At 38.4% G+C, this 12,536-nt stretch overlaps 1 protein-coding gene across 1 annotated transcript in view; it reads left to right on the top strand.

Annotated features, from left to right (window-relative positions):
• Positions 1-10,744, top strand: part of LOC143274021 (uncharacterized) — a 211,603-nt gene extending 200,859 nt beyond the window's left edge. Inside the window, exon 6 of the transcript XR_013052443.1 lies at positions 10,425-10,744. The gene's annotated coding sequence lies outside the window, so the exon portion shown is untranslated. The remainder of the gene's footprint in view (positions 1-10,424) is intronic.
• The last annotated feature ends 1,792 nt before the right edge of the window (positions 10,745-12,536 follow it).

Raw genomic sequence — 12,536 nt, 5'->3', positions numbered from 1 at the left:
CACACAAATACACATAAATAAAAAATTAAGTCTTTAAATATTAAACTTGCACTTGCAAACATTTGTAAAGAATATCCAAGCTTGAACTATTGCTCTAATTTTGATGTTTTGAAGCAGAAGAAAGCCATGTCACTGTGGAGGAAATCACGAACATTTTGGATTTTCATTCATTTCAAGTCCATTTTTCATGCTTTTGAAGTGGAGTTTTCTAATCAGAGTTAAGTGGCATGTTGCAGGTGTAGATAATATTTTTGGATGAAGGTGTTTAATGAATGTGGTATTTATTAAGACACAATTCATTGACAGAGGCTGTGCACAATTGTATCACATTCTTTCCTTGGTTTTTATTTCATGTGAAATTCAGACTAAGAATTATTGCTTATAAAAAAATCCTCTCATTTCTACTCTTTAATTACACAATAGAGACCTTGTTTATTCTTGTATGTTGTGGTATTCTCTGTACATAATCTTTGTACGACCCCTGTGTAGACATTATAATTTAGAAATGGAGTATTAGGGTACATACTTAAGGGTCTCAATATGAAAACACTTGAAGTTCTCTTGTACTTTGTCTTTTTTGTCCAAAATTTAATTTTCCTGACAGAAAATAATAGATAAGCTTGTATTTAATTAAATATGGAGAGATCTGAACATGCTAACATCAAGCGTGTCATGAGTGATGAAAATGCAGGGACTTAAAATGGAATGTGAAATTACTGCACACCCTTGTGAAACAGGAATTACTTGGCAGGCTGTACAGTAGTGTAGCCTAGGAAATGGTTAACATGCTGCACAAGCCATATTCCTTTGTGTGCGCGCGCATGCGTGCGCGCACACACACACACACACACACTCACACAGAAACACACAGACACATAGACACACAGACACATAAATGCACATATGTACACAGACACTTTCATGAACACACATATGTGCACAGACACACATACATGCACATTGCAATATGTGAATCTCCTGTGTAAGTAAGAGGGTATTTCCACATAAAAATAAAATTGCCTGGGTGACTCAAAGCAACGTTAATTTTCCAGGGAGTTGTCTCAGTTTCCTACTTTACTTGTGCAGAAGCTGTATCAAGTATAAGCCTTAGATGAAAAACATGCCACTGGGTGTATAAGAGTTACTAAGGTCTGACTGTGAATATCCACCTTGTCAAGTTACCAGGTAAATGACAGGACACCAGGAGCCCGCCATCACCTGACGCCAGCCGACAGTGTAGCTTTGAACTGATTAGTAAGAAGAGGGAACTCTGCTATGCTAGTTGAAAAGGAATGAGTGTATTGAGCAGATTGGCAAAAATATTTTTATTATTTTAATTTTTTAATACTTTTACTTATTTATCGTGTGTGTGTGTGTGTGTGTGTGTGTGTGTGTGTGTGTGTGTGTGTGTGACAAATTGTCAGTGGACAGAGTGGGTTCTCTCCTTCAGTCCCATGTGTTCTGGGGTCAAACTTAGGTCATTAGGCTCAATGGCAAATGCTTTCACCTGCTGAGCCATCCCATCATCCCTGGTTGATCTTTATACTTACACATAAAATAATAGTCTATCCAAGTCCTCAACCTGATTTCTTCAAACAGTTTGAATATAGAGTGACATTAAGATTACCCTTTTAAAGAAAAATAATAAATAAGTGAGAAAATCAACAAAATCGTTCTGTATGGTTTCATACCAGCAGGTTTCAGTGCCATTAGCCAGATTGAACTTCTGAGCCTCTAATGACAGGCATAAGGAAGGCACTGACATCCTCCACAGTGACGGAAACAAATGACCACACTCAGACTGAAGGGTTTGGTAATTATTTTGAAAGCATGTCTTATTGATCCTTTCATATCAGGAAAACTGATACCAACATGTTCAAATTTTTATAAATTATAGCTAATGATAATAAAATGAAATCAATAATAAAATAATTAGGAAGCAGATATGTACTATTTATATTAATTATCTGCAAAGAAAACAATTGTCCCACAGCTGTTTACCAGGACTGATTTTAGTTTACTGAGCACATCAGTCATATGTCTAATGCACAAGTTGATATTGAAAGATCACTCCACAGTGCTGAAGCACTACACTGAGGTTAGAAGCAGAGGGTTAGCTGATCAATTGACTTATTTCAGACCTGCCTGATCAGGACTGCTCCTAATGAGCTAATGGCTGTGTCTGTAACACAGCAAGAAACCTCTCCACTAATTTGCTCTTCTTACAATTCAGTGATGCTGTGGCTCAACACCTACAGACTAAACCCTAAAATTTCAGGCAGAGGTTTCAACACTCCACAGATCTACTTTCAAGAATAACATGACACAGATCTTTCAGTCACAAAGTAATAACCTTCTGTTGTATGAATGTTTAAGTATCACAGAAACACCCAAATACACACACACACACACACACACACACACACACACACACACACACACACACACACACACACCTTTTTAGTTTTGCTTAAGATAGAGTAAAAGGAACTGACTTATCCTCTTATTTTAGACAATGGATTAAGAATTTACAGTATATGGCCGGGCGGTGGTGGCGCACGCCTTTAATCCCAGCACTCGGGAGGCAGAGCCAGGTGGATCTCTGTGAGTTCGAGACCAGCCTGGGCTACCAAGTGAGTTCCAGGAAAGGTGCAAAGCTACACAGAGAAACCTTGTCTCGAAAAACCAAAAAAAAAAAAAAAAAAAAAAGAATTTACAGTATAGTTAGAAAAGAATACTATTCAGGATATTGATTACCAGTCTGTGACAGACATAATTTATATAATAACAATCCCTAAGAGATTAAAACAAAGGAAGAGCCTTACAGTCTGACCCAACTTAATCCCTAGAGAAAGATACTCTGCTGTCCATTATGTACAAGAAGCCCAGCTGGAGTCACCCAGTTCATGAATGGAATGAAGCAGAGCTGTAGCATGAATCTTAAAAGTTCTTATTAATAAAATCAAACCTGAGCCAGGTATTGGGGTGAACTGGAAAATCAGAGAATCAGAACAAACCACAGCTACCTCACCTCGCCAGATCCTCAGCTGGTCTTGTTTCCTCAGACTGGAGGCCTCCGTGTCCTCATATCCGAATGGCTCTCAGCTGAACTGTGCTTCTAGAAGCCTGAATGCTTAACCAGCCAAATACTTCTAGTTTCTGGTCCTCACGCCTTATATATCTTTCTGCTTTTTACCACCACTCCTTAGAATTAAAGCCTCACTTTCTGGGATTAAAGGCCTGTGTCACCATGCCTGGCTGTTTCCAATGTGGCCTTGAACTCACAGAGATCCAGAGGGATTTCTACCTCTGGAATGCTAGGATTAAAGATGTGAGTGCCACCATTTTCTAGCCTTTGTATCTAGTAGCTGTTCTGTTTCTGACCCCGGATAAGTTTATTAGGGTGCACAATATTTTGGGGAACACAATACCACCACACAGATCCTTCAGACATCCAGATGCTCTGGATTGGACTGACACTGTAGCAGAAGAGAGACCACTGCTCAGAGTGAGACTGTGGAGGACCTCATGCCATCCTCCTTAAACCTTTATGAAGAGATAACAGAGCTGGGGAACTGGATTGCTGGGGGATTCATTTTGATTCTTAATGGTCTATAGCACAGTTTTAGTAATTGCTTTACAAAAGCATATTTTAACAGTGTAGTGGCTGATCTCTTGTACATATTTTAAAATGTTGGTGTATTAAATTCTGTGAGCTTCTTATCTATCAACACATGAACCCTCTGTTTACAGCTTTGGTAATTGTCCATGTATAATCTGTCTTCTAGCAGTTTCCATTCTGTATTTACTATCTACGTTATCTGAACAATAATTATTTAAGACCTTTATTTCTGGGAAAAATTGCAAGCTCATTGCTTAGACCTGTGTTGCTTTCCTAGCATCTGCAGTTACTAAGCAGCCATCAGATTCTGGAAGAGATATATATGGTGACTGTTTCTAACAGCATCTTCTGTCTTCTGTAGCCAAGAGTGTTCCTTTGGTTAAGTTCACATCTCACATCTCTGATGTCCCTAACATTCAGAAGGTAGGTGTGGAATCACCTCAACTGTCTCAGAGAGTGAGATGCCTGTTAGTGAAGAGAAGTTTAGAGGAGTCATTGAAGATTATGGAAGATCCATGTGTACTATTTATCATATCCTTGGAAATTTCTTCAATTGTATTCTTACTAGTCATATAACTGTCTTTTCTCCATAATAACTTAGTTGTATTTGTGTTAACTGAGAGAAAATACAAGAGAAATTCTAATTACAGTTATTGAGGAGAGAACAAATACGGAGTCTGAATAACATATTGAAAATATGAATATGGTTAAAATATGAGCTTTAAAGGTGTGAATTCAAACATAATTCAGGTGGAAGATAATAAAAGATGTTTGTGGTGATATATTGTATGCCCTAATAAAATTTGCCTCAAGATCAGAGAACATGACAAGCCACTAGATTAAACATAAATGCTAGGCAGGGGTGGCACACCTTTTATCCCAGTACTTGGGAATCACATGCCTTTAATCCCAGCATTAGGAAGGAAGTTGTATGGCTGGGTGGAAAAAGGTATGTAAGGCATGAAGAGACAGGAAGGAAAGGTTTTCGGGTGGAGGCCCTTTGGCTGAGGAGTCAGAGACATTCAGTCAGAGGATTTGTGGAGTTGGCAAGGTGAGACATGGCAGTGGCTTGTTCCTTCATCTCTCTGATCTTCAGGCAAATTTTATTAGGGTACACAATATATCACCACAGATGTTCATGAGCTTTTCACCAGGAAGATAGCTATGAATGAACTTCAGTAATGTAGTGCAAGATATACTGGAGACACAGAGAAAAGTGTGTTGCAAAATCATTGTCTAGTATTATAAGATCATTTTTATTGATTAAACTTTATCTCTCATCCATCTACCTACACAAGTGAAACATCTAAACTTTAGCTTAATCTATTTTACCTCTCTCTATCTGGAACAGGTCCTACCTTTTCTGGCTTCTATTTTACCTCTCTCTATCTGGAACAAGTCCTACCTTTTCTGGTTTCTAAATGTAGAGATGGATATTCTCACATGAGTTGCCACCTCAGTCAGCAGAGATGCGGTGGGCGGGGCTTCCATGATCTGCTTCCTTATGACGGGTTGATAATTTCACTCAGACGGAGCCTGCTCAGGGCCTTCAGAGGAGTGGCACATTTGGCCTGCTCTGGGCTTCAGGACCTTGGTGTCACACTGTTCTTATAGGTGTGGCCAACACAAGTGCTCTAAATAGTTCTTGTGGTGCAGAACACAAACCTGGGCACAGTATCCTGAATGTCTTGTCATATGAACTTGGTCTTTGATGATGAAGTGGTATAAAGTCACCAGTGCTGGAGCATTCAAGAATTCTTGCTTAGAAATCCTTAGAAGAAAAAGAAGTACAAAATAAATTCTTTCCTAAAATAATGTGACATCATCCATCTAGAAATATGCTAAAAAATAGTAAGATTTAGGACCTTTGGGGAGCATACCTTCGACCTTAGTACTCAGAGGCAGAGGTAGATGAACCTCTGTAAGTTTAAGGCGCGTCTGTTCTACATAGTGAGTTGCAGGCAAACAAGGGCTACATATCAAGAGCATGTCTAAAAGCAGCAACAAAATATAAGACAATAATTGAAGTGAGACTCTTCATCTGACATGTATGTGTGTGTGTGTGTATGTGTGTGTATATGTGTATGTGTGTGTATATGTGTGTGTGTCTGTTGTGTCTATGTATGTGTGTGTATGTGTGTATGTGTGTGTATATATGTGTGTGTGTATGTGTGTGTATATATATGTGTGTGTATGTGTGTGAGTATGCGTATGTGTGTGTATGTATGTGTGTGAATGTATGTGTGTGTGTGTATGTATGTGTGTGTATGTGTGTGTATGTGTGTGTATATGTGTGTGTATGTGTGTGAGTATGCGTATGTGTGTGTGTATGTATGTGTGTATGTGTGTGTATGTGTGTGTATGTGTGTGTATGTGTGTGAGTATGCGTATGTGTGTGTATGTATGTGTGTGTATATGTGTATGCTCTATCACCATCTTTCATGTATTTACATTCATTGTAGTTATGTTCTATTTCATAACATTGTCACAAATTTTAACCCAAAGCCCAGATGGAATAAATTAATAACAATAATACTACTAATAATAATCACAAAAGATGAAAGCTGCATGTAGAAGATGCAATTGAACTTAACAAAATACTCATCTTGGGAGGTCTTGAATTCATAGAAAGCTGGTTATAGACTAAATTTGATACCACATAAAAATTCAGAGCCTTGTGAAGGTCTGTAATCAGAGTTACTATGGAAGCTGAGGCAGGTGGATCACAAACTGAAGGCTTACAAGGTCTATAGAGGAAGCTGAGGACTTGGTTGAGTAGTTTAATGAGCCTTTTTATTTTTTAGAGTTAAAAGGATTGGGGCTGCAGATCAGTGGTTGTGCTTCTCCTTCCCAGCCCCTTTCACCTATGAATGTCTCCTGCATTGTTGTGCAGCCCAGATTTGCCTCTAAATCACTAAGTAGCCAGGGTTCCTAGACCTTCTGCTCTACAGTGTGGTCACATCCCATCCTGCCTGGCTGTTGGGTGATTTCCATAGCCACACCGAGTGGATGAAGCTGCAGATGCAGGAATAAATAAAGACATAACTACAACCAAGACAGTGGAGGGCTTTGTGTCCTCAGATCAACTTACAATTTTATTTTAATTCTGTAGTCAGTTTAAAGAAATAAATGATTTAAAACAGCATGTTTGGGGAAGAACAATTAAGGTCAATATTTCAAAAGTGCAGTTGCTAAGTACAGAATTATAGGTGAATAATTCTTAGTTTGAAGTTGAATGTTTATGTTATAAATAAAAGCTTGCAGTTTCAATGGTGTAGGAGAAGTTTGTGTGTCTATCTCAATCTTACCCACTACAAGAGGAACTTGAGTCACACTGCTAGTCTGAAGTCAGGAAACCATGAAATCTCATGGAAAAACAGCTGAAGAAAGGTAAGTGTTGTCAGAAAATATTTAAGATGCCCTGGATTGGCATAATGTGTGCATATGTTGGTTGGCAAAATGAAGGAGCACTGTTTCAAAATGATTTCTTGAGTAGAACTTGGTCCAACTTGGGAGGTCTGCATGGTTCACACTATAGTGTGCTGAGAGCAGGCACAAACCAAAGGCTGTCTGCTCTGCCCACTGTTATTTGCAACAAGGTATCTCTGGAAGGGTCACTGTGCTGACGTGGCTGTTCCAGAGACAGGGCTGCTTATAAGTGTGCTCTGTTCTCTTTTTGTAGTAATAAGCCAAACAACACCATTTAAGTTAGAAAAACTTTGCTCATGAACTTTTCTGCTATACTCAAATTTGGTTTCGACCTCAATAAAAAGAAAATTATGTTTCTGGACAATTATATCCTGTAGCATAGAAGCTGAAGTTAACTAATGGTAATTACTTGACTTTCTATTTTATTATCCAGTATCTCATGTGCCTTGTCATATGAAACTGGGGGAAATTTGTATAGAAATGAATAAATTTAATCTGTGAATTATACTATTGCACTTCTAATTATATTAATTTGGAATAAGGGGGAGGAATCCAAACAATCATTTCAGTGTTTGGGAAGTATGTTAAATACATGGCTTGAAGATTCTGTCACTCTGTATTCAAATTGAGAACACTACATCTTGGTAATAACACACAAGTATATTATCAGATGAACATGAGCCAAGTTAAAATCTCATATGAAATCTAGAGTTTACAAACAACATGCACAAATTTGCTTTGAATTGCCTTGACATTACTTTACCAGAGTGTGTATTTGTTTGCATATGCGCGCGCGCACACACACACACACACACACACACACACACACCTGTCTAGTTTACTAAGGTAGAGACCTTTTATTATTTAGCTGACCCTGGATTATGATGAAATATAAAACTAAAATGCACATATAATTAACTGAGGAATAACATGGTTTCTTGTTTAATAGTTTATGTAACTTTAGATCTACTGGAATAATGATATACATTTTCATGACTAAACGGAAGTAACTACTGAAAATTAATATTCTTGATGTTCTAATGGGCTTATAGTAGATGCTCTGAGTAAAATAGAAATTAGGGTGTTTTTTTGTAAACATTTTATACTCTAAATTTTCCCAAGATTATTGCAACTATGATTCAGCCCCAGCTTCTCTACCCCAGCTCACTACTCAGTCATCTATTTATACATGTTTGTGTGTCTTTCTGTGTGTCTGTCTCTCTGTGTGTTAGTCTGTCTGTATCTATCTATGTATCTATCTATGTATCTATCATCTATCTATCTATCATCTATCTATCTATCTATCTATCTATCTATCTATCTATCTATCTATCATCTATCTATCTATCTATATCTATCTATCATCTGTTTATCATCTCTCTCTATATATATGTATGTATGTATGTATGTATGTATCTACCTACTCTCTTTCTTTCTTCTTTCCTTCCTTCCTTCCTTCCTTCCTTCCTTCCTTCCCTCCCTCCCTCCCTCCTTTCTTTCTTTCTTTCTTTCTTTCTTTCTTTCTTTCTTTCTTTCTTTCTTTCTTTCTTTCTTTCTTTCTTTCTCTTTCTTTCTTTCTTTCTTTCTTTCTTCCTTTCTTTCTTTCTTTCTTTCTTTCTCCTATTATTTGTCTATCTCTGTTTTGAGAAAGAGTCTGTCTGTATAACCCTTGCTATCCTGAATTCAAGATCCTCCTGATTTAGTTTACCAAGTGGTTTAGTTTCAGATGTATGCCATCATATCTTGTGTTGGGACAACTGGACACAAGTTGATGTTGTAATCCTTAAAGGATTGAACATCTTGGTGTTATAATAATGTTTGGTGTATGTGACACCCAGAAACATCATAATAGAAAGGAATCGAACTTTTGATCAGGTATTACACCCAGCTCATTGCCTTTTCAAAGGTGGGTGTCAAATGACAATATCAATAACTTCAGTGTTAAAACAATACACTCATTATTTTGCTATTATTACTGATGTGCCACATCCATGAAAGAGGAATGCTGTAGTGGCACAGGAAACTTTATGAATTTCAGGATCTCACAACTGATTTACAAATATGGTCTTGTATAGCATCAAACATTGCATATTTTTTCCAGGAATAAAACCTGTATACCAAACCTCACTGTGATAAGATTTTTAAAAAGTATTAAGTTGTTTATTAATTGATTTGAAAAGCCAGTTTCCACACTCTCCTTATTTGGTTGGATTCTATCTGTTAAAATTATTTTATATTAATAAAAATGAAAACTTATCATTAAAATAAATAACAATAACTGTTGACTTTACAAAAATTTTGTGTATTTCTTGCCTACAAATTGTTTCCTACAGATTCATAGGAATTATAAACAGGAAGTAATCTATTTTGGTCGGCCCTCAAATGTGACAGTTTGGGAGGAATCAGGAAACTTTTATCCTGTAGACTTAATGTGATGTCACATGTGCAAAGGGGAGTTTAAGAAAGGTCTTGGAAGTGATTTTGAATAATTTGGCCCTTAGTGTTTAACTTGAGTCTTTCATAAGTTGTGAAGTCCCACATTCTGGTTCTGTTTCTGACAGATATAAGGAGCACCGCTTGTGAACAGCATCATTTCTTATGATTGACATCTGTGGGGTGTGAATAGCACTGTAAGGCAGGAACGACAAGTTCAAATTTCAAAGTGACAGGCTGTTTACAGAATGATGGATGAGGCTGTGTCTGAGCATGCTTGTGGTACATGGGCTTGACGGGAAGCTAGGGTGATGGTTGGAACATTACCGACAATTTGAAGGAGGGTGAATTTGTGATTCTTTCAGAACTTTGTCTTTTTCTATCAAGACCCAATCTATGATGATCTTTCTCAGTGGCTGAACATGGTAAATTATACTCAACTGTGAGTTGCTGCTTGCTGCTCAGGCCTAAACTCCATCATCATTGATATCTTTTACATGCTGTTGAGTTTGAAATAGTAACTTGATCAGTCAGTGTTAAGAATGTATTTTCATCATGGAGAGATATTGGTGTGAAGTTTTCTTTTAACATAATACCTTGTGCTACAAAGCTTTGCTGGCACCATGGCTCATACCAGGACAAATTGCCTCTTGTATATTATGAAAATGTCCATGTGAATTCACAAGTGACCTTAATCGGGCCTAGAGTTTTATTTTAGATGAAGTTCTGAACTATATATTCACTAATTTCATTGCACAACTCGGGAGGTTTTCTGGTGTTTGAGAGTGAATTGGAAAAATCTCCGTCATTCCAATGAACTTTCCCTTCCTCTAAGTTGGTGAATAATAATATCCTTTACTTCTTTGTATTTGAGGCTCTATTAAGATCTTCAACTCTGGACCTCAGACTCAGCAAACATATCCACTTCTCTTCCTGTCAGGCTCCGTGGAAAGTGTACCTGGAAAAGAGGCTGTAGCTTTCACAGGCCACAAGACAGACACTTGCTGACTACAGGATTCCATTAGCCTTCTCCTGTCAATGACAGCCTGCTCTCCAAACAGGCCTGCATTCCAGCTGATATCCTTCCTATGATGCTTACAAAACCAGGCCTGATGTCGCCCAGGGACTTCTGTACCAGCCTGCTGAACTGTGCCCATCATGCCTGCAGGACGCCCTTGATCTCAGAGACATGACTTCTGGGTTCTTTTTATAGAAGTCTGGATTTTATCTCCATAGGATCTGTCCAACAAGCCAATAAATTTAATGATTTTGAACTCTCCGTTTGTTCTCCTAGATGTATGGCACTTTTCCTGTGATGCCTCCATGAGACAGTTCAGAGTTAGTCTCATTGCTGGGTAAGCTCTTTAATACCTAGATAAGAATCATTTACATTTAATAGAATTTTCTCATAAAACTAGAATGGTTTCTACATTTTGCCTGATATTTAAATATGCTAATAAGCATATAATTATTTTTCCTTTACTAAAATTCTCATATTTATTTCAATTTCTTCATCATTGAGTAAGTTATAAAACCAAATCCCAGCTACATAAAAATTACCTGATGTAGTTTATGTGGAACAGTGTTTTATCTCGGGATGTATGGGAAGGAGTGTTATGTTTTCTCATGCAGCGCATGATCTCTATACGTAAAATAAGAAAATCTGACTAACAGTGGTCAAGGCTTATATTTAATGTGGCAAAGACTAGACACAGTGGGCATTAGAAATCAGGGTAGTATTAAACAAAAGCCCTGGATTATTTCCAAGATTAGACCAGAGGCACACGACTAGCTGAGGCACAAAGAATTGGAGGAGGTGCCATTTGCCTCCAATCTTCTGCTGACCCCCACAGTTAAGCTTACATTTGACAGACTTTTGCTTAGGCTTTGACACTTATTGCTTCTCTTGGCAGTTTGGGATTCTAGGAAACATAGAAATAGCTTCATAAATTTGTGCTTCCTGATTTAGATTTTTGCGCTGCTTTGATTAACAGTCGAGTGTGGGTTTGTATGGTGTAGCAAATGCATAGTTCATGACACAAGCATTGTCTGTCCTCTTTCCCCAACCTACACTTTCTAAGTGTGCTTGTATACATCGCCATGTCCTTCATGACACTTGTTTGGTGTGACTTTAGTTTCACTGAGGGATTGTGGTTAAATTTTTCCAAGGATGCTCAATCATACCACAGGGACACATGCTCAACTATGTTCATAGCAGCATTATTCATAATAGCCAGAACCTGGAAACAACCTAGATGCCCTTCAACTGAAGAATGGATAAAGAAAAGGTGGTACATATACACAATGAAGTACTACTTAGCAGAGAAAAACAAAGACATCATGAGGTTTACAGGCAAATGGATGGAACCAGAAAATATCATCCTGAGTGAGGTAACCCAGACTCAGAAAGACAAACATGGTATGTACTCACTCATAAGTGGATAGTAGATGTAAAGCAAAGAACAATCAGACTGCAATCCACAGCTCCAAGGAGGCTACCTAGTAAAGAGGACCCTGAGAAAGATGGCCCAATGACAGAGAAATGGATGAGATCTACATGAGCAAACTGGGGATGAGGGTGGGTAATGGAGGGCAAGGGACGGGAGAAAGAGAGCTTAGGGGAGTGGGAGGTCCCAGCTGGATCAGGAGCAGAGTGGGAGAATGGGGAGGGAGATTCCATGATGAATGAAGATCCCAGGGGAATAGGAAGAAGCAGAGTGCTAGAGAGGTCCCCAGAAATCCACAAAGATACCCCCACTGTAGACTACTGGCAATGGTTGAGAGAGTGCTTGAACTGACCTACTCTGGTGATTGGATGGCAGAACACCCTGGCTGTCATGATAGAACTCTCATCCAATGACCGGTGGAAGCAGATGCAGAGATCCATGGCCGAGACCCAGGTGGAGCTTCTGGAGTCAAATCGGCAAGAGAGAGGAGGGACTGTATAAGCAATAGATATTGAGACCATGACTGGAAAAAGCACAGGGACAAATAGCCAGTCTAGTGGAAATGCATGAACTGTGAACCAATGGCAGAGGAACCCCCATGGAAC

The sequence above is a fragment of the Peromyscus maniculatus genome, chromosome 6, assembly GCF_049852395.1.
Source record: "Peromyscus maniculatus bairdii isolate BWxNUB_F1_BW_parent chromosome 6, HU_Pman_BW_mat_3.1, whole genome shotgun sequence".
NCBI classification, from domain to species: domain Eukaryota; kingdom Metazoa; phylum Chordata; class Mammalia; order Rodentia; family Cricetidae; genus Peromyscus; species Peromyscus maniculatus.
Note: the sequence above shows the minus strand (reverse complement) of the source record. Positions and strands in the feature narration are given on the sequence as shown.